This window comes from Pogoniulus pusillus, chromosome 8, assembly GCF_015220805.1.
Source record: "Pogoniulus pusillus isolate bPogPus1 chromosome 8, bPogPus1.pri, whole genome shotgun sequence".
Taxonomy (NCBI): domain Eukaryota; kingdom Metazoa; phylum Chordata; class Aves; order Piciformes; family Lybiidae; genus Pogoniulus; species Pogoniulus pusillus.
In genome coordinates, this window is record NC_087271.1 from 15,864,567 (window position 1) to 15,885,259 (window position 20,693).

The 20,693-nt window shown below is 47.4% G+C and overlaps 1 long non-coding RNA gene across 3 annotated transcripts; it reads left to right on the forward strand.

Moving 5' to 3' along the window:
* Positions 1–4,931: 4,931 nt before the first annotated feature.
* Positions 4,932–10,181, forward strand: LOC135177859 (uncharacterized). 3 transcript variants are annotated; one of them, XR_010303202.1, is made up of 4 exons: positions 4,932–5,037; positions 5,942–5,990; positions 6,138–6,317; positions 10,097–10,181. It is a non-coding gene; the product is annotated as an uncharacterized LOC135177859 (long non-coding RNA). The 3 variants fall into 3 exon arrangements; XR_010303201.1 differs by lacking the exon at positions 10,097–10,181 and adding an exon at positions 6,434–7,490; XR_010303200.1 differs by lacking the exon at positions 10,097–10,181 and having other exon boundaries at positions 6,138–7,490.
* Positions 10,182–20,693: the final 10,512 nt, after the last annotated feature.

Genomic DNA, 20,693 nt, shown 5'->3' on the forward strand with positions numbered 1-20,693 from the left:
GTGGCTGTGGGCAGCCTGATCTAGTGTGAGGTGTCCCTGCCCATGACATGGGAATTAGAACTGGATGCTCACAGAATCATAGAATCAACCAGGTTGGAAGAGACCTCCAAGATCATCCAGCCCAACCTATTCAACCAAGATCATCCAGGCCAGCCCTGTCCAATCAACTATACCATGTCACTAAGTGTCCCATCCAGTCTTTTATTGAACATCTCCAGGGACAACGACTTCACCACCTCCCTGAGAAGCCCATTCCAATGCCAATCACTCTCTTTGTGAAGAACTTCCTCCTAACATCCAACCTATACTTCCCCTGGCACAGCTTGAGACTCTGTCCCCTTGTTCTGTTGCTGGTTGTCTGGGAGCAGAGACCAACCCCCACCTGGCTACAGCCTCCCTTCAAGTACTTGTAGACAGCAAGGAGATCACTCCTGAGCTTCCTCTTCTCCTGGCTAAACTTCCCCAACTCCCTCAGCCTCTCCTCACAGGGCCGTTTTCCAGGCTCCTCACCAGCTTCATCGCCCTTCTCCAAACACATTCCAATATCTCAACATCTCTCTTGAATTGAGGGGCCCAGAACTGGACACAGTACTCAAGGTGTGGCCTGAGCAGTGAAGAGGCAGAATAACCTCCCTGGTCCTACTGACCACACTGTTCCTGATCCAGGCCAGGATGCCATTGGCTCTCTTGGCCATCTGGGCACAGTGCTGGCTCATCTTCAGCTACTCTCTACCAGTACCCCCAGGTCCCTTTCCTCCTGGCTGCTCTCCAGCCACTCTGTCCCCAGCCTGTAGTGCTGCTTGTGGCTGTTGTGGCCAAGGTGTAGAACCCTGCACTTGTCCTTGTTAAATCTCATCCCATTGGCCTCTGCCCACCCAGCCAGCCTGTCATGGTCTTTCTGCAGGGCTCTCCTGCCCTCCAACAGATCCACACCTGCTCCTAGCTTGGTGTCATCTGCAAGCTTAGTGATGCTGGACTCAATCTCCTGGTCCAGATCATCAATACAGACATTAAACAGGACCAGTCCCAGCACTGATCCTTGGGGCACACCACTAGTGACAGCTGCTGACTGGATATGGCACCATTCACCACCATTCTCTGAGCCCAGCTCTCCATGAACATGTCCAAGCCGTGAGCTGCCAGCGTTGCCAGGAGCTTGCTGTTGCAGAATGTATCAAAGGCCTTGTTGAAGTCCAGGTAGACTACGCTGATGAACAAGGAGGCAGCCTTGATAACTGGGAGGCAGAGAAGGCAGAGTTGCTGAATGCCTTCTTTGCTTCAGTCTTTACACCTAAGGCTCAACTCCCCTATGTACTCCAGATCCTGGATGGAGGAGAGGAAGTCTGGAGGAGGGAATGCTCCCCATGGGTCAGTTCAGACTGGGTTAGGGATCAATTGCACAAATTGAACACTCACAAGGCCATGGGCCCTGATGGGATGCACCCAAGGGTGCTGAGAGAGCTGCCTGATGTTATCTCTCTGCCATTCTCCAGCAGTTTTGGTAAATCATGGCAGACAGAGAGGTGCCTGAGAACCGAAGGAGAGCCAATGTCACTCCAGCCTTCAAAAAGGGCAGGGAAGAGGTTCCAGGGAACAACAGACCACTCAGCCTCGCCTCCATCCCTGGAAAAATGATGGAGTGGATCCTCCTGGAGAGCATCTCCAGGCACTTGGAAGAGAAGAAGGTTACCAAGAGTAGTCAGCATGGATTTACCAAGAGGGAGTCATGCTTGACTAACCTGATAGCATTTTATGATGCCATAACTGAATGGGTAGATTCAGGGAGAGCAGTGGATGCAGTCTACCTTGACCTTAGCAAGGCCTTTGACACTGTCTCCCATGAGATTCTAGTGAGCAAGCTCAGCAAGTGTGGGATGGAAGAGCAGACAGTGAGGTGGGTTAGGAACTGGTTACAAGATACAGTTCAGAGAGTGGTGATCAGTGGTGCTAGGTCCAGCTGGAGAGCTGTAACCAGTGGAGTCCCCCAGGGATCAGTGCTGGGTCCAGTCCTGTTCAACATCTTCATCAATGACATTGATGAGGGGACAGACAGACAGACAGAGTCTGCTCAGCAAGTTTGCTGATGACTCCAAACTGAGAGGCTTGGCTGATACAGCTGAAGGCTGCGTGGCAATCCAGTGAGATGTGGACAGACTGAGAGCTGGGCACAGAGGAACCAAATGAGGTTCAAAAATGACAAGTGCGGAGTCCTGCACCAGTACAGCTTGGGAGGTGATCTGCTGGAGAGCAGCTCTGTAGAGAGGGACCTGGGAGTGCTGCACCAGTACAGCTTGGGAGGTGATCTGCTGGAGAGCAGCTCTGTAGAGAGGGACCTGGGAGTGCTGGTGGATAATGAGTTAACTATGGCACAGCAATGTGCCCTTGTGGCCAAAAAGGCCGATGGGATCCTGGGGTGTATTAGGAAGAGTGCATCCAGCAGATGGGTCTCCTTCCCTTCTACTCTGCCCTGGTGAGACCTCATTTTGGGCTCCCCAGTTGAAGAGGGACAGGGATCTGCTGGGGAGGGTCCAGCAGAGAGCTACAAGGATGATTAAGGAACTGGAGGGCATGGCTTATGCAGAGAGGCTGAGGGATCTGGGGCTGTTTAGTCTGGAGAAGAGAAGACTGAGAGAGGATTTAGTAAATAGTTAGAAACATCTGAGGGCTGGTTCGGAGTGGGGGGACAGGCTCTGCTCACTTGCTCCCTGGGATAGGACAAGGAGCAATGAGTGTAAGTTGCAGCACAGGAGGTTCCACCTCAACACAAGGGGGACTTCTTGACTCTAAGGGTCACAGAGCACTGGAACAGGCTCCCCAGGGAGGCTGGGGAGTCTCCTTCTCTGGAGACTTTCAAGGCCTCTCTGGATGTGTTCCTCTATGATCTGCACTAGATTGCATGGTCCTGCTCTGGCAGGGGGATTGGACTCAATAATCTCCTTGAGTCCCTTCTATCCCCTAATATCCTGTGATATATCCACAGCCTTCCCCACATTCACCAGGCAGGTAACCTGATCATGAAAGGAGAACAAGTTGGTCAGACAGGATCTGATCTTCCTAAACCCATTCTAGCTGGGCTTGATCTGTTGGCCATCCCATAGGTGCCTTGTGATGGCACTGAAGATGACCTGTTCCATCAGCTTGCCTGGCACTGAGGTCCCTTCTAGTCCTGCCAATTCTGTGATTTAGTCTAACACTGTTCTGTCCTTTTTGACATAGGAGCACACAAGAACACAGAAGTATTGATCACCACCAACCAACAGGTGCAGCAAGAGTAGCCAATCACAGCTGTAGAGTAGCAGTCATATCAGGCTGGTCTAAGTAGTATAAAGCTTTAGCAACATGCAGGAGGCATATCCTGCAAACACCCTGATCATTTTTCCTGCTGTTTTGGGGTTTTTTCATCTGCTATGTAAGGCATTGGTTTAATCTTGGATTTGTGTCACTGACTTCAGTGAACTATTTCCCATTACAGTGACCTTTCTCAAAAGTGTACTCAGGAGAAGCATTCTTAGCTGTGGAAAACATGCATGATAGCATTCATTGGTCAGTACACAAGCCAAGGACTCATACTTAACTTCCTGTAATTAGGAAGAAGGGTAGATACTGCTTTGAGCAGCTCAAACACAGCCTAGTGAAAACAGACCAGTGCCTGCTGCAGCTATGACAACTGCAGAGCAAGAACAGGAGGTCAAAGCAAGGAGAAGTGGTTAAAGACCTGCCAAGGCATGGCTGAGCTCCACTGACTTGCTAAGAACTAAGTCAGAGGCAGTTCAAGGCTTTTCGGTAGGGAAGGGGAAATCTGCTTTAGTCAGGGCTGCAGAACAGGCTGTGAGAAGAGGGAGCAGGATTTTAAAGAGGGCAGTGGGTAGTCAGGTGTGAGTGCAGCTGAAAGGAGTTTAGGAAGTCTTGGAGGTTACAAATGGGAAAGAGATGAGAGGTAAGAGGCTTTCAGAGGTGTTGGACAGGAGCTAAAAGAGATTTGTGTGTTCCAAAGAGCGTAATCAAGGCTCTTATTCCAGGTCTCCCCTTAAGCAATAAATTCCACTCAAATATTTAAGATCGTAATTATTATAAATATTTTGGGCCAGCTCTTGTCTAAAGCCATCACCAGATGCCTTCAGTTCCCTCTCTGGACATTTATAAACATATGAAGGCTATATCTTTTGCACAGTCATGAAGTTATCTGTCTTCCACACCTATGCCTTCCACACCTATGCCTTCCCCAAAGGTAAGCACGCTTGAAATTCAGATATTGCAGAGCTGAAAAGACATTGACACAACAAGGTATTGACACAACTACTTGAACCAATCCATCAAGAACTGACAAAGCAAGATGGTGGTTAGTAATTCTATCATCTAATGTGGCCATTAAAATCATGAGCAGCAGAGTGTTGCATCAGTTTCAGCTTGGAGGTAGAGTCTAGGACACTAAGTAGGAAGTGGTGCAGAACACACCTGAACTTTATAGGGAACTTGATTCTTTATTACTAGCTGTGACAAGGTGAGCAGTTAAAATCATCATTTAACAGGGTTGGAAAGGAGTAGTTCTGGTGGTGCATCTCTGGTTCTGCACCCAGAACAAATGCCAAAAGATCTAGGGGGTGCTGTGCACCAAAACACAGGCGTCTGTAAGCAACGGGAAAGGCAGGCAGCTGCCCGTCCCTGCAAGTGTTTCCCACAACTGACCAACAGTACCTGCTACAGAATGAAGCAGGCATTTGTCAGCCAGCTCCCATTTCATGCAATCACATCAGCCATACCTGCATTTATTGAAGCTGGAGTTGTTCAGCCTGGAGAAGAGAAGGCTCCAAGGAAACTTAAGAGAAACCTGCCAGTACTTGAAGGGGGCTACAAGAAGACTGCAGAGAGACTGTTTGTGAAGGCCTGCAGGGACAGGATGAGGACAATGGCTTCAAATTAGATCAGAGCAGATTGAAATTGGATGTTAGGAACAGGTTCTGCACCATGAAGGTGCTGGAACAGTGGAACAAGTTGCCCAGGGAGGTGTTTGGGGCTCTGTCCCTGAAGCTATGCAAGGTGAGCCTGGACAGGGCTGTAGGCAACCTGGTCTAGTTGAGGATGTCCCTGCCGAGTGTGGAGGGGGTTGGACTGGGTGAGCTTTGAAGATCCCTTCCAGCCCAGACCATTCTATGGTTCTATTCCACTAAAAACGGATGCACATTTTGGGGGATAGGGCTGCTCTTCTTCATAGCTGGGCTGTTACCATCATGCATACAGCTTCAGAAATCATATTTCTATCTAGGAGTGCCTATCAAGGCTGCTTCCCCATCTCACTCTCAGCTTGGGATGCCACCTCTCACCCGTGCTGCAGTGCACGTGGTGATCCAGCTCTGCAGCAGCGAGGATGTGGCTACGCTAGAGCTACACTATGGATCACCTTTAGCAAGGACTGTCTAGTCAGAAAAACATGATGGTACAACAGAGAGCACTGGTTTACATTAGGAAGCTGTTTTTCAGTGCTCTTGTCACTCCCAGGTCTCAGGTTACATTGTTTGATCTCGTCTCCATTCATTATACTTCTAGGAATTTCTAAAGCCTTATGTGGAGCGTGGCTCTGTTCTGCCACAGGCAGAGCAGCACAAGCTCCTTTAGCTCCTTTGTAGGCCAACTGGAGACACTGCAAGGGTAAATGGGCTTTTACCAGCTCTTAATTGGATACTGAAAACAAGTCTTCTATGAAGGGATTAAACAGATGTGTTGTTCTGGTGGGTGTAGACATCTGGGGTTTGATTTTGATGAACAAGACTACCTTTACCAGCAAAAAAAAATAATTACCCTTATAAAACCTAAGATGCAGAAGTAAAAACTTTAAGTTACTCTTACTGCAGTTGGAAATTACTGATCAGTAGCATTGATTACCACTGCAGTTTTTCAAAAAAGCTTGAAGATTAAGAGACATTCACTGCTTCTCTTCTGCTAGGTGCCTCAAAAGGAAGCGGTGAGAAGAGGCACACAATGGGGAACAGCAGGTTGTACCACATGAGACTCCTTATTAAAAGCACAAAATGCTTTTTACTCTTGCTTTTATTAAGTCTACTTTTCAAGCCAAATGAAAGTTAGGTGAGCTGATTACCACACAAGTCACGTCTAACTGTTTCATTATCCGTGTCCTGCAGCACCAAGAGCCCCCAGAATACCTTTTGAAAGCTCCGGAGTGACGGCAGCAGGTTGAATATAATGAACAGTGTTACAAACGGGGACACAAGACGACAGGCCTGGTGAAGATGGAGTCTCCTGAAAACTGTGTGGCTGTAATTACTGACTGCTGGTGCTGTCTCAGTTGGCTTTGAACAAAGGTAACCGCCTTCAGCAAGTTATATTTCTTCAGCCAGCTAAAATGAAACCAGTCAGACACAAATATTTATGATAACCAAAGTCATTGTCTGCTTTTATTACCTTATTTCTGTTGCAGCTTTCAAGTCTCCCAGACCAACAGCACAAGAGAATTAAACAGTAAAGCACTGAATTGTTTTCAAATTAGACTTCCAAAGCTAGAAATGAATTTGTATTTATAGGAAGATAAAAAGCTCTTCTTTGGGACACTTTGATTGCATGCCACAAATGTTTCTCAATAACTCATTTGGTTTGTTGATGAAGAATTTGTCAAACAGAAATCAGTGAGAAGTGAGACCTCTACCTCTCTGCACAGGAGCTCTCCTCGACAAACAGAAGCAGGAATGAGTTTGGTTGTAAAGAATGCTGCATGGAGACCGTGTGGTGCTGTGGGAAATGGCAAGACAGAGGAATCACAGAAACACAGAATTGTCAAGGTTGGAAGGATCATCCAGTTCCAGCCTCCCTGCCATGGGATCAGGTTGCCCACAGCCATATCCAGCCTGGTCTTAAAAGCATCCAGAGATGAAGCTTCCACCACCTCCCTGGGCAACCTGTGCCAGTTTCTCACTGCCCTCATGCTGAAGAACTTCTTCTTAATGTCTAATCTAAATCTGCCCTCCTCTAGCTTGGATCCATTCCCCCCAGTCCTATCACTACCTGACACCCTTAGAAGCCCTTCCCCAGCTTTCTTGTAGCCCACTTCAGACATTGGAAGGAAAATTCAGGCTAATCCATGTTTTCTCACCTGTGACCTGCTAAATTCCAGAAATGATCTCACTTGGACCTAGTAGTAATCATACAGCAAAAAATAAAATAATCATAGGAGCAGCATATGAACATCAAAAATGAGATAAAAAGGCAGCAAGGTGAGACAGAATATTATCTCTGGTGAAGTTATTTCTGTTAGCACCTGCCTGCCCACCTCCTGCCTCCTTTTACCTCTTAAAAAAATGAATCTAAAGATGTATTTATGAACATTAGTGATAACCATTAGGTTTTATAACATAGAAGAATGCTGAAGCTATTACATCATTATTCCTCATCTTGATCCCATACTCATTCATGGTCAATTACTTGTGGAAGAAGAAAAATAACCACAATGGAAAACAGAATAGGTTCACAGGAGGGCAACAAAAGCTACCACAGGCTAGGGGGGGGCAAAAAACTCTTTATAATGAACAATTAAATAGGAGGGGAAAGTTAACTAGTGACAAAATGAATAAAAGATGACACAATATGACATAAAAGATAATGAATGGGATGAGAGTTCAGCCAGGTGCATCTGCACAGCTGTCTTCTCAATCTTTTCAGAGATTCGGTACCACACAGTGCTCCAATGATAGAAGATAATATGTTTTGAAGTGGACAAGCTGGTACAAGAGGCAATGGCTTCAAACTAGAGCAGAGCAGATAGAGATTGGATGTGAGGAACAAGTTCTGCGCCATGAAGGTAGTGGAACAGGTTGCCCAGTGAGGTGGTTGTGGGCCCATCCGTGAAGCTATTTAAGGTGAGTCTGGACAGGGCTGTGGGCAACCTGGTCTAGTTGAGGATGTCCCTGCTGACTGCAGAGGGGGTTGGACTGGATGATCTTTGGAGATCCCTTCCAGCCCAGACCATTCTGTTATTCCCAAGAGTCTGTAGAAGTTTCTGCAATAACATTTTGGCTTGTATCTAGCCAATCTAGAACTTAATTTTATTTGCTGAGTAGTAGTTGTGGTTTACCTTTCTATGGAAGAGTATCACTGTCATGCTGCAAACACATCAAGGGATTGTGATGGTTTGGGTGTTCCCCACCCTGCCACTTTAGAAATCACCCAGACTAGACTCAGACAGCTCTGGAAATATGAATGAAGCTTCTCGCACAAATATACAAGCAGATATTTACAGTATGTACAGATATATACAGAAATATACAAACTAAAAGGTAATACAGAAACACAACAGCCCTCCCAGAAACCTGAGTCCCCAGGAGGGGCTCTCAAACCACCCCTTCACCTTCTCCCTACCCCTCTCAACCTTACCCCAGTCCCAAGGAAGAATGGAGGTTCTGCCAGGGGGTTAGGAAGCAAAGTGGGTTAGTCCAAACTGGAGGGTGAGGTTAGAGAGATGCAGCTCAGCCAGCAGCCCAAACAAGAGTGGTGCCAAATGTGTTATCTGTGTTTTGACTTATGTTTTTCTACATCTCAGCAAGCCTATGAGGGAAGTAGACATCACTCTTGTTTTGATTTCACAGCCTATGATCTAGTCCTTCTCACCAAAACATTCTAGCTAGCTTCAAACTAGCACAGAGATGGTACACAAAGATTGCCATGCAGAAGTGAAGCAGCAAAGAAGGGGAAAGGAGTTGTCTTACACATCCAGGTGGTGAAAGAGAAACCATTTTATCACTGTCATCACAACTGGAGAACTGCAAGATATGCACCAAACCATGGGCTCACAAGGTAGAGACAGAGCGGGGTTCACACTTGATCTCATCTCCACAAACCTCATTTAAGCTTTGTGAATGAGAAATTCATTTGATGAAGGATTTTTCTCTCCTTTATTGATCTCTTCTACCTGAAGAGAGATAACCAAAGCTATAAGGCAAGAATGCCTTTGTCAGATCAAGCAGAATGTTTAGGACCGTTCTGGGAGTCAAAGTGTTCAAACTGATGAGTTCTGTCCATAAAGAGCATCTCTGTAGAGTCCTCCTTGTGAGACCACAATTGAGGAAAACTGTCTACTGGATCCTAGGTATGAATGAAATAACAAGTTAGGAGCCACTGTGAACAGCAAAGTGTATCAAACAGAAAGCTGGACCAGACCTAGTTGGGTGGGCTGGTGCCATACATCAGAAGCCAAGCATGGAAGTGAGCAACAAGTGCATCACAAGAGTGTCATACAACCATGAAATGAAGCACTGCTCTAACCAGAGACTACACAAAACAGCAGCTGGTGGATCACATTATGTCTGCAGTTGCTGGACTCTAAGCAGCTGCTGTATGCAGCCCTGTATTCTGCCCCCCTACACCGCTCTGGTGAGACCCCACCTGGAGTACTGCATCTGGTTCTGGAGTCTCTGTGACAGGAAAGATCTGGGGGTGCTGGAACGTGTCCAGAGAAGGGCCATAAGGATGGTCTGAGGGCTGGAGCTGCTCTGCTGTGGGGACAGGTGGAGATAGTTGGGACTGTTCAGTCTGGAGAGGAGAAGGCTCTGAGGAGACCTTCTTGTGGCCTTCCAGTATCTGAAGAAAGCTGTGGAGGGACTTCTTAGGGTGTCAGGCAGTGATAGGACTGAGGGGAATGGATCTAAGCTAGAGCAGGGCAGATTTAGATCAGATGTTAGGAAATAAAATCTTCAGCATGAAGGTAGTGAGATGCTAGCACAGGTTGCCCAGGGAAGTGGTGGAAGCTTCATCCCTGGGTTTTTTAAGGCCAGGCTGGATGTGGCTGTGGGCAACCTGCTCTAGTATGAGGTGTCCCTGCCCATGGCAGGAAGGTTGGAACTGGATGATCCTTGAGGTCACTTCAAGCCCTGACAATGCTGTAATTCTGTGATCAGAGGGTTGGAGCTTCTCTCCTACAAGGACAGGCTGAAAGAGTTGGGGGTGTTCAGTTTGGAGACCTTCTTGTGGCCTTCCAGTATCTGAAAGGGGCTACAAGAAAGCAAAATGAAGAACAAGGAACAAAATAAAATTAAGTAAAATAATATTTTTATAAATAAATAAATAAATAAAACTATAATCTGTCTTTCTGCAGATGCTGCTCAGCTCAACTGAAGATAAGCTGCAAGGTGCAGTACAGCTTGACTCCAGAGAAACACCAGCTGATTTCCATGGCTGACTCCTAAAATGAAATATTTGAGTAAGTGACAAAGATTAAAAACCTTCTGCATCCTGGTTACTGAGTGTCACACACAGTTACTGAGGGCATTATTAACACACACGGACCCCCAGTGAGGAAGATTGGAGGGTTAGCTGCATATATAAGATGTGAGTTCATCATTAAAGCATTTGCTATGGATTTTTGCTGACTGTAATATTTTATGACTGCCTTATGTGGAGGGTGAAGGGTTTCTGCCAAATGGGTTCCTAATTGTGTCTCATCAAATACAACAAAACCATCTATCAGTGAAGCTATGTCTGCTACCCTGTGATTTTTATTATCACAGGATCACAGAATGTTAGAGCTTTGAAGGCACCTCCAGAGATCATCCACTCCAACCACTCTATTAAAAGCAGGATCACTCAGGGCAGTCCACACAGGAATGTATCCAGGTGGGTTTGGAAAGCCTCCAGAGAAGGAGATTCCACAACCTCTCTGGGCAGCCTGCTCCAGGGCTCTGACACCTTCACTGTAAAGAAGTTTCTCCTCATGTGAAGGTGAAAACTTCTCTGTTCCACTTTGTATCCATTGCTCCTTGGCTTATTGCTCCTTGGCTTATTGCTGTGCACCACCAAAAAGAGCTTGTCCCCCTCCACTTGACACCCACACGTCAGATATTGATAGACATTGACCAGACTCCCTCAGCATTCTCTTCTCCAGACTGAACAGCCCCAGGGCTCTCAATTTCTTTCCACAGTGGAGATACTCAAGTCCCCCAGTCATCCTCGTGGCTCTCTGCTGGATCTTTCCAGCAGGTCCCTGTCTCTCCTGAACTGAGGAGCCTAAAACTGGTCACAGCATTCCAGGTGTGGTCTCACCAGGGCAGAGTAGAAAGGGAGAAGAAGCTCTCTAGACATGTTTTACAAGATTTTCTTGATGCATCCAGGATACCATTGGCTCTCTCGCTCATTTTTCTGTCAGACTTACAGGAATTTTGTCTCAAAGTAAGAATTCAGCTTCCTGATTTGGGGCTTCTGAATCTGCCCTACATGTGAGAAGGCACTGAAAGAGCAAAACAAAGACACTAATTGCTAATGCCAGCCCATGCAGGCAGCATTAGCTTCTCTATACAGCCTGCCTGTAATACTCGCAGCAACAACTCGGTAGGCAAGGCAACAGGCAATATCCTGCTCCAAGCTGATTCTTTATTAAAGGGAATCCCTTCCTATAGCACAGAATCACAGAATTAAGTCCAACCTGTCACCTGACACCTTCTAATTAACTAAACCATGGCACTAATGTCCTGGTTGCTGTCTATAACTACCTGAAGGGAGGCTGTAGCCAGGTGGGGATCAGTTTCTTCTCCCAGGCAACCAGCAGCAGAACAAGGGGACACAGTCTCAAGTTGTGCTGGGGGAGGTATAGGCTGGATGTTAGGAGGAAGTTGTTGGCAGAGAGAGTGATTGGCATTGGAATGGGCTGCCCAGGGAGGTGGCAGAGCTGCTGTCTCTGGAGGTGTTCAAGAAAAGCCTGGATGAGGCACTTAGTGCCATGGTCTAGTTGATTGGGTAGGGCTGGGTGATAGGTTGGACTGGATGATTTTGGAGGTCTCTTCCAACCTGGCTGATTCTATGATAAGTGCCTCATCCAGCCTCCTTTTAAACACCTCCAGGGATGGGAACTCCACCACTCCCTGGGCAGCTCATTCCAATGCCAATCACTCTTGCTGTGAAGAACTTCTCCCTAACATCCAGCCTGAGCCTGTCCTGGTACAGCTTGAGGCTGTCTCCTCTTGTTCTGTCACTGGTTGCCAGGCATAAGAGACCAACTCCACCTGGCTACAACCTCCTTTCATGTAGTTGTAGAGAGCAATGAGGTCTGTCCTGAGCCTCCTATTCTCCAGGCTGAACACCTCCAGCTCCCTCAGCCTCTCCTCACAGAGCTGTGCTCCAGCCTCCTCACCAGCCTTGCTGCCCTTCTCTGGACATGTTCCAGCACCTCAACATCTTTCTTAACCTGAGGGGCCCAGAACTGGACACAGCACTCAAGGTGTGGCCTAACCAGTGCTGAGTACAGGGGCAGAAGAACTGCCCTGCTCCTGCTGGCTACACTGTTCCTGATACAGGCCAGGATGCCATTGGCCTTCTTGGCCACCTGGGCACACTGCTGGCTCATGGCCAGCCAGCCAGTTCTTAACTCAGCACAGAGTGCTCCTGTCCAAGTCACGAGGTGCCAGCTTGGCCAGGAGTTTGCTATGGCAGTGTTAAATGCCTTGCTGAAGTCCAGGTAGACTACAACCACAGCCTGCCCCACATCCACTAGGCCATCACTTGCTCATAAAAAGAGATCAGGTTGGATCTGCCCCTCCTAAATCTGTGCTGGCTGGATCTGAGCCCCTGACCATCCTGTAGGTGCCCTGCAATGATCTGGTTCATAATCTTGCCTGGCACTGAGGTCAGGCTAACAGGTCTGTAATTTCCATGGTCCTCCTTCTGACCCTTCTTGTGGATGGTCACCTCATTGGCAGCTTCCAGTCTTCAGGGACCTCTCCAGTGAGCCAGGACTGCTGACAAATGATGGAGAGTGCAACATCATTTATGTTCTTCATAGTTTCATGTGTGGTATCAAGTGAGTTATGCTGCCAAGCCTGCTAAGGGATGCTACAGCTGTTAGATATCTTTCCTCTACTTAGGGTAAACAGTATGCAGGTGTCAGGAACCCTGTCCCAGCTGATTAACCATCCTGTTTCTCTCTCTTTACCCTTTTTGCAATTCTCTTCCATAAAATTTCTGCCTGGACTCAGTCTCTGCCTGCACACACATCATATGGTACAACAATATAAGCAATACGAGAGCATGTCCAGAGAAGGGCCAGGAGGACGATCAGAGGGCTGGAGCCACTCTGCTATCAGTACAGGTGGATAGAGTTGGGGTTGTTCAGTATGGAGAGGAGAAGGATCCAAGGAGACCTTCTTGTAGCCTTCAAGCATCTGAAAGGGGCTACAAGAAAGCTGGGGAGGGGCTTTTTAGGGTGTCAGGCAGTGAGAGGACTTGGGGGAATAAACCCAAGCTAGAAGAGGGCAGATTGAGATTAGATGTTAGGAAGACATTCTTCAGAATGAAGGTGGTGAGAGACTGGCACAGGTTACCCAGGGAGGTGGTGGAAGCTTCATTCCTGGATGTTTATAAGGCCAGGATGGATATGGCCTGGATGTTTATAAGGCCAGGATGGATATGGCTCTGGGCAATCTGATCTAGTGTGAGGTGTCCCTGCCCATGGCAGGGAGGTTGGAACTGAGGTTGATTCCTTCAGATCCCTTCCAACCCTGACAATTCTGTGATTTTTTAAGGACAGATGGAGTTAATTGGTCATATCAGAGCCCATGAAACTGAGCAGAAGTTTAATTACAAGCATTTTTCCACCTGTGCAGAACACAGGGGTTGTTGCTTAAGCCATGGAGCAACAGACTTTTGTACATGTAAGTTATTTGTGCACAGAAAAGAGGAGCTCTTCCTCCTTGAGTTTTCAATTCCAATGTACCAGTTTCCTTTGTAAACTAGAGGTGAAAGACCATGGCAGATTGTATTTACACACTTACTCTATGAAAAGATGTTTGTATTACTAGAGTGTGCACAGCTAGAAAGTGCCACAGCCGTACCTAGAGCTCAAAAGACATGTGAAGGCCTTTCCCAGAAAAGCAATGTAAATTTTGAGCCCAGCACTTGCATCGCAGTAACTTCACTTGCAGAGATGCTGCAACCAGGCTGAGAAAGAATGCAAACCAAGGAGTGCCTTTCTCTGCTTTTCCTACTGTTCTGTCTCACCACTTGCACATCTTGGCATGGAGAGATACACACAAGCATCACAAGCATCACTCACACAGTTTTGCTGTCCATAAAGTCTACCCCATTATCCAAATTCAGGTGAGTATTGCCTATAATAAAATCCAAGGAGAAATTAATGTGTCACTCTAATACAGCTTCCAAATCACAGCTAGCAGGGGATTTCAGAAGAGATTTCTATCTATTCAAAGCAAAGAACAAACATGAGCTGCTTTTCTAGACAAAGAGAAACTTAATGCTGAGAACCCTAATGATACAATAATACATGAAAGAAACACAGTGCTGCTCTTGAACGGGGACATAGCTCAGATACTGGTGTGCTCCCTGCTGCTGCTCATAACTACCATTATTTATACTTGAGGAAGAAAAAAGGAAGTCCTTAAATAAATAAATAAATAAATAAATGTTTTAGAGTAGAACTGATTTCAATATAAACTCAGAAAGCTGAATGATGCTAACCACAAACAAAATATTTTCCAGCAAAGTCACTGAGCAGCTGGCAGCTCTCAAAGAAGATGACCCCTCTACATGGGAAAACAGCAGCCTAACATCTGGTATTTCACCCAGCAGGCATAGGAGTTCTGAGCTTCTGTTTCTAGAACACAAAGTACATCAGCTGCACAGAAAGACATTCAGTCACAGAATGGTAGGGGTTGGAAGGGACCTCAAAAGCTCATCCAGTCCAATCCCACTGCCAGAGCAGGATCACCTAGAGCAGATCACATAGGAATACATCCAGACAGGTCTTGAATATCTCCAGGTGAGTTTTTAATATCTCCAGAGAGGGAGACTCCACAACATCTCTGGGCAACCTGTTTCAGGGCTCTGTCATCCTCCCAGAGGGAAAAAAAGTGCTCCTTATTGAAAAGGCTGCCCAGGAAGGTGGCAAAATCTCTATCCCTGGAAGCTTTTAAAGCTAGGCTGGATGTCACTCTGGGCAACCTGATCTAGTGTGAGATGTCCTTGCCCATGGCAGGGGGCTTGGAGCTAGATGATTCTTGGGGTCCCTTCCAGCCCTGACAATGCCGTGATTCTATAGCCAAGTCTTTCACTGTGACATTATAGAGCACCCATGCTTGTTCTAGAGAAATGTGAGTTACTGTTGGGCAGAATGTCTAAGGCACTCTAAGCCAGGTAACCAGAACCAGTAGCATAATACTGGTGGCAACTCTGCTGTAAATGGAGGTAAAGGAGAAATTAAAGATAAGAGATACACATAGTTTGTCATGGCAAGTCATTGCATAGAATCATTGTCAGGGCTGGAAGGGATATCAAGGACCTTCTAATTCCATGGGCAGGGACACCTCACACCAGATCAGAAGCTTGCAATTAAACTTCTGCTCTGTTCCATGGGCCCTGATATGACCAATTAACTCTATTTGGCCTTAAAAAATCACAGAATTGTCAGGGTTGGAAGAGACCTCAAGGATCATCCAGTTCCAAAACCCCTGTCATGGGCAGGGACACCTCACACTAGAGCAGGTTGCCCACAGCCTTAAAAACATCCAGGGATGAGGCTTCCACCACCTCCCTGGGCAACCTGTGCCAGTCTCTCACCACCTTCATTCTGAAGAATGTCTTCCTAACATCTAATCTCAATCTGCCCTCCTCTAGCTTGGATCTATTCCCCCAAGTCCTGTCACTGCCTGACACCCTAAAAAGCCCCTCCCCAGCTTTCCTGTAGCCCACTTCAGGTACTGGAAGGCTACAAGAAGGTCTCCCTCCTCTCCATACTGAATATCCCCAACTCTATCCACCTGTCCTCATAGCAGAGCAGCTCCAGCCCTCTGATCATCCTCATGGCCCTTCTCTGGACATGTTCCAGCATCCCCAGATCTTTCTTGCCATAAAGGTAATTTTCAAACAAAGCTCACCCCAAGCTATCCCTTCCACAGTGTAGGCACCACTAAAGTAAACCAAGAGGAAGATTTGGTGGTAAAGTGCTGCTACAAGAATCCCAAGCACAAATCCAGGCTGGGCAGCGACTGCCTGGAGAGCAGCCCTGAGGAGAGGGACCTGTGGGTGCTGGTGGACGAGAGGCTCAACATGAGGCCTGGATGGCCAACCAGATCCTGGGCTGCATCAGGAGAAGTGTGGCCAGCAGGGCGAGGGAGGTGATTCCCCCCCTTTACTCCACTCTGGTGAGACCCCACATGGAGTACTGCATCCAGTTCTGCAGCCCCCATTACAAGAAGGATGTGGACATGCTGGAGTGTGTCCAGAGAAGGGCCACTGGGATGATCAGAGGACTGGAGCATCTCTCCTATGGGGACAGACTGATGGAGTTGGGTCTATTCAGTCTGGAGAGGAGAAGGCTCCGAGGTGACCTTCTTGTGGCCTTCCAGTATCTGAAGGGGGCCTACAAAGAAGCTGGGGAGGGACTTTTCAGGGTATCAGGGAGTGACAGGACTAGGGGGAATGGAGCAAAGCTGGAGATGAGTAGCTTCAGGCTGGACATGAGGAGGAAGTTCTTCACCCTGAGAGTGGTGAGAGCCTGGAATGGGTTGCCCAGGGAGGTGGTTGAGGCCCCATCCCTGGAGGTGTTTAAGGCCAGGCTGAATGAGGCTGTGGCCAGCCTGATCTAGGGTAGGGTGTCCCTGCCCATGGCAGGGGGGTTAGAACTAGATGACCCTTGTGGTCCCTTCCAACACTGACTGGTTCTATGATTCTACATCAGGCAAGCTTGGGACTGCAAGACAAGATAGCTTCTTACCCAGTGCAGTCAGAGATACTCTTCTTGTGCTCTGAGTAAAGACAGAGCACAGCACCAAAGCCATCTGCCTTCGCCAGCCAGTTTCTCACCTAATGGGGATCACCTGGAGGACCCCAAACACTGCCTAATAGCTTGGATCAAAGAGGACAAAGTAGTGCTTGCTGCACTCCAGCTGAACTGGAGTTTGCACTAGAGCAAAGATAAAAGAATATTTGGTTTTCCTCATTACATGAAGCTCTTTCAACAAAGTAATTAACTGCAGCACAATGGCAAACTTCACCAGGTAAGAATTTTTTTTAAAGCCTATGCTGCAGTCTGACTATTCCACAGAAAATTAATTTGAAAGTCCATGTAGAAATATGGGAAGAAAAATAGATGTGTGGCTGATCTAGACCTTTTAATGTTTTCTACCCTCTTAAAGGAATAACCATCAAAGCAAATAAAACTTTAATAAGTTAAAAAAAAATAACATTTCAAATGGAAAACCATGATTAACTTATTAAGACCCATTAAGTGTATAATTACAAGGATTCTATTACATTAAGATACCAATTTCTTTAAAGCCAGAAATAATACCTGCTGAAACTTTAATTATTTAAATGAGAAGAGAAAGGGCCATGTTATCTTCCCTGACAAAGATTAAAATCAATTTAATTGCTTCTCTGCTGCATTGACATGATTCTTGCTGTGAGTCAAGCAACCAAAAAGGGAAATTAATACTGCAGCTGTTAATCAAGTGATATTTGTGCACTCCATCTTATTACAGCAGGAGAAAGAATAACTGCCTGACTGCCTACTTTGGAGACTTTTGGCCACACTATATTTCATAGAATATTTTGTCTTGTTTTCACAGAATCACAGACTGTCAGAGGCTGGAAGTGGCCTTGAAATCTCATCCAGTCCAAACCCCACTGCCACAGCAGGATCACCTAGAGCAGATCACACAGGAACACATCCAGACAGGTCTTGAATATCTCCAGAGAGAGAGACTCCACAACTGCCCTGGGTAGCCTGTTCCAGGGCTCTGTCACTCTCACAGGGAAAAAATTCCTCTCGTTCTTCCGTGGAGCTTCCTATTCCTCAACTTCCACCACTGCCTGTTTTCCATCAGGTTTGGGTGTTCCCCGCCCCCCCACACTTTGGAAATCAGCCAGACTAGATTCAGCCGGCTGTGGAAATTGAATGAAGCTTATATTTACAGCTTAGCACAATATACAAGCAGATATTTACAGTATATGCAGGTATAGGCAGAAATATACAAGGTAAAAGGTAATACAGAAACACAACAGCCCTCCCAGAAACCTGAGTCCCCAGGAGGGGCTCCCAACTGCCCTTCTACCTTCTCCCATTCCCCTACCTTACCCCAGACATTGCCTTGTGCCCCAAGGAAGAATGGAGGGTTGGCCAGGGGGTTAGGAAGCAGGTGGATTAATCAGAGAGATGGAAGGTGAGGTTAGAGAGAAATGCAGCTCACAGCCTGGACAAAGAGCAACTCTCCTATCTATGTTTGGATTCTTGTTCTTATACCTCTCAGCAAACCTATGAGTGAAGCAGACATCACCATTGTTTCACTTTCACAGTCTGTGATCTAACCCTTCTCACCAAAACATTCTAGCTAGCTTCAAACTAGCACACTGAGCATCACCTAGCAGAGCCTGGCTCCATCCTCTTGGCACTCACCTTTACATCTTTATAACCAGGAATGAAATCCTCCCTCAGGCTCCTCCTCTCCAAGCAGCACAGCCTCAACTCCAAGTTTTCATAGAATCATAGAATCAACCAGGTTGGAAGAGACCTCCAAGCTCATCCAGTCCAACCTATCACCCAGCCCTATCCAATCAACTAGACCATGGCACTAAGGGCCTCATCCAGTCTTTTCTTGAAGACCCCCAGTCACTGTTTAAGGTTCCAGGGCAAAACCTTCAGGGACAGAATTTAGATTACGTCCCCTCCCTCTTCCCCTGTAGGGAAAAAGTAGGCAGTGGCAGCAAGGAGTAAACAAAAAGACTCAAACAGGAATTAGAAGTTAAGGAAGTAATTAAAACAAAATAGGGAAAAGAGATGTACGGAGATACTAGAGAAGCAGATAAATACTGGTACATACAGAACCCGTTGATGGGTAGCAATGGTGACCTGCCAAATGAAGCCCAAAACTCAGGCAGAGATATGAAGCAGGTATGTTTTATTGCAGCTCCATCAGTCCTGCACAGCCCGTGCCGGCACAAGCCCCAGTCTATGTCTCAAGAGCAGGCACATTCACCACAGCAGGTGGGGTTATCACAGTTATCCATTGGAGTTCATTAACGTAGGTATTTTCCCATTCCCCACCCCAACGCCAACAGTTCCAACCCTGGTGGTCCGGAATGGTTATCTGCGATGAACATCCCACACAGTCTCCCTCCCAAGGTCTTTCTCATCTCTGGTCAGCAGACCCTTCTCTGTCGCTGATGCCAGGGTATCCCTGCTTCTCCTTTGTCTCCTTCCTGCTTTCCTTGCTCACTGCAGGCCTGGCTCTTTGCAGGATTGCTTATCAGAGATCTCCAACGAGCAGCTGCAGACACTCCTACAGGGGCCACTGTTTAGGTTTGCAGATTATCAACTGATTACCATAAACACCTACAGAGTTTGGCATGTTACTGTTTGTCACAGACACCCTCAAAATGGGCATCTGGTCTAGGAGACCTTTTTACCAGCATTCCTTGGTTTTTCTTATATCTTATATACTATGGAGTAGGCCCACGTGCGAGGCAAGCAGGCCCTACCGTGGGGAGTAGGCCCAAGTGCACGGTAAGCAGGCCCTACCGTGGGGAGTAGGCCCAAGTGCAGGGTAAGCAGGCCCTACCGTGGGGAGTAGGCCCAAGTGCAGGGTAAGCAGGCCCTACCGTGGGGAGTAGGCCCAAGTGCAGGGTAAGCAGGCCCTACCGTGGGGAGTAGGCCCAAGTGCAGGGTAAGCAGGCCCTACCATGGGGAGTAGGCCCAAGTGCAGGGTAAGCAGGCCCTACCGTGGGGAGTAGGCTCAAGAGCAGGGCAAGCAGGCCCTACCGTGAGGAGTAGGCTCAAGAGCAGGGCAAGCAGGCCCTACGGCAGGGAGTAGGCCCAAGTGTGTGGCAATCAGGCCCCATCACATGAGCACGCCTGAGCGCAGGGCAAGCAGGCCTGGCTACAAGGTCTGCAGCGAACAGGAAGGTGAAAGGTAAGGGAGGGCGAGGCAGAAAGTGGCTTCCCCTTATATAGAGCTCAGACAGTGTTACAATTACGCAAGCTCCCAGGATGTCAGGGGTTGGAAGGCACCCAAAGAGATCATCGAGTCCAACCCCCCTGCCAGAGCAGGACCATGCAATCTAGCTCAGGTCACACAGGAACACACCCAGACAGGCCTTGAAAGTCTCCAGAGAGGGAGACTCCACAACCTCTCTGGGCAGCCTGTGCCAGTGCTCTGGGACCCTTACAGTCAATAAGTTCCCCTTGTGTGGAGGTGGAACCTCCTGTGCTGCAGCTTGCATCCATTGCTCCTTGTCCTATCCCAGGGAGCAGTGAGCAGAGCCTGTCCCCCTGCTCCTGACCCCCAGCTCTCAGATAGTTATAAACATTTATTAGATCCTCTCTCAGTCTTCTCTTCTCCAGACTAAACATCCCCAGGTCCCTCAGCCTCTCCTCCTCAGGCAGTTCCTTATTCATCCTTGTAGCCACCATTGGACTCTCTTGAGCAGATCCCTGTCCCTCTTAAAATGTGAAACTCAAATTTAGTTGTAAATCGAATTTTCTAGATGTTTTGTTCAATTCAGAGATGTATTAGAGATAAATTCATCACACTCAGTGGCTCTGAAACAGCTCATGTTCTGATGGACAAGCCACTGCCACCCTCTTTCTTGCTGTTCCAGCTTGGTTTTGGCCATGCTTTCCTCGCTCTGACCTTGCAGCTTCTTTGTTTTGGATTTCACAGGATAGGAGGGGGGCAGAGGGAGCAGGTGTGGCT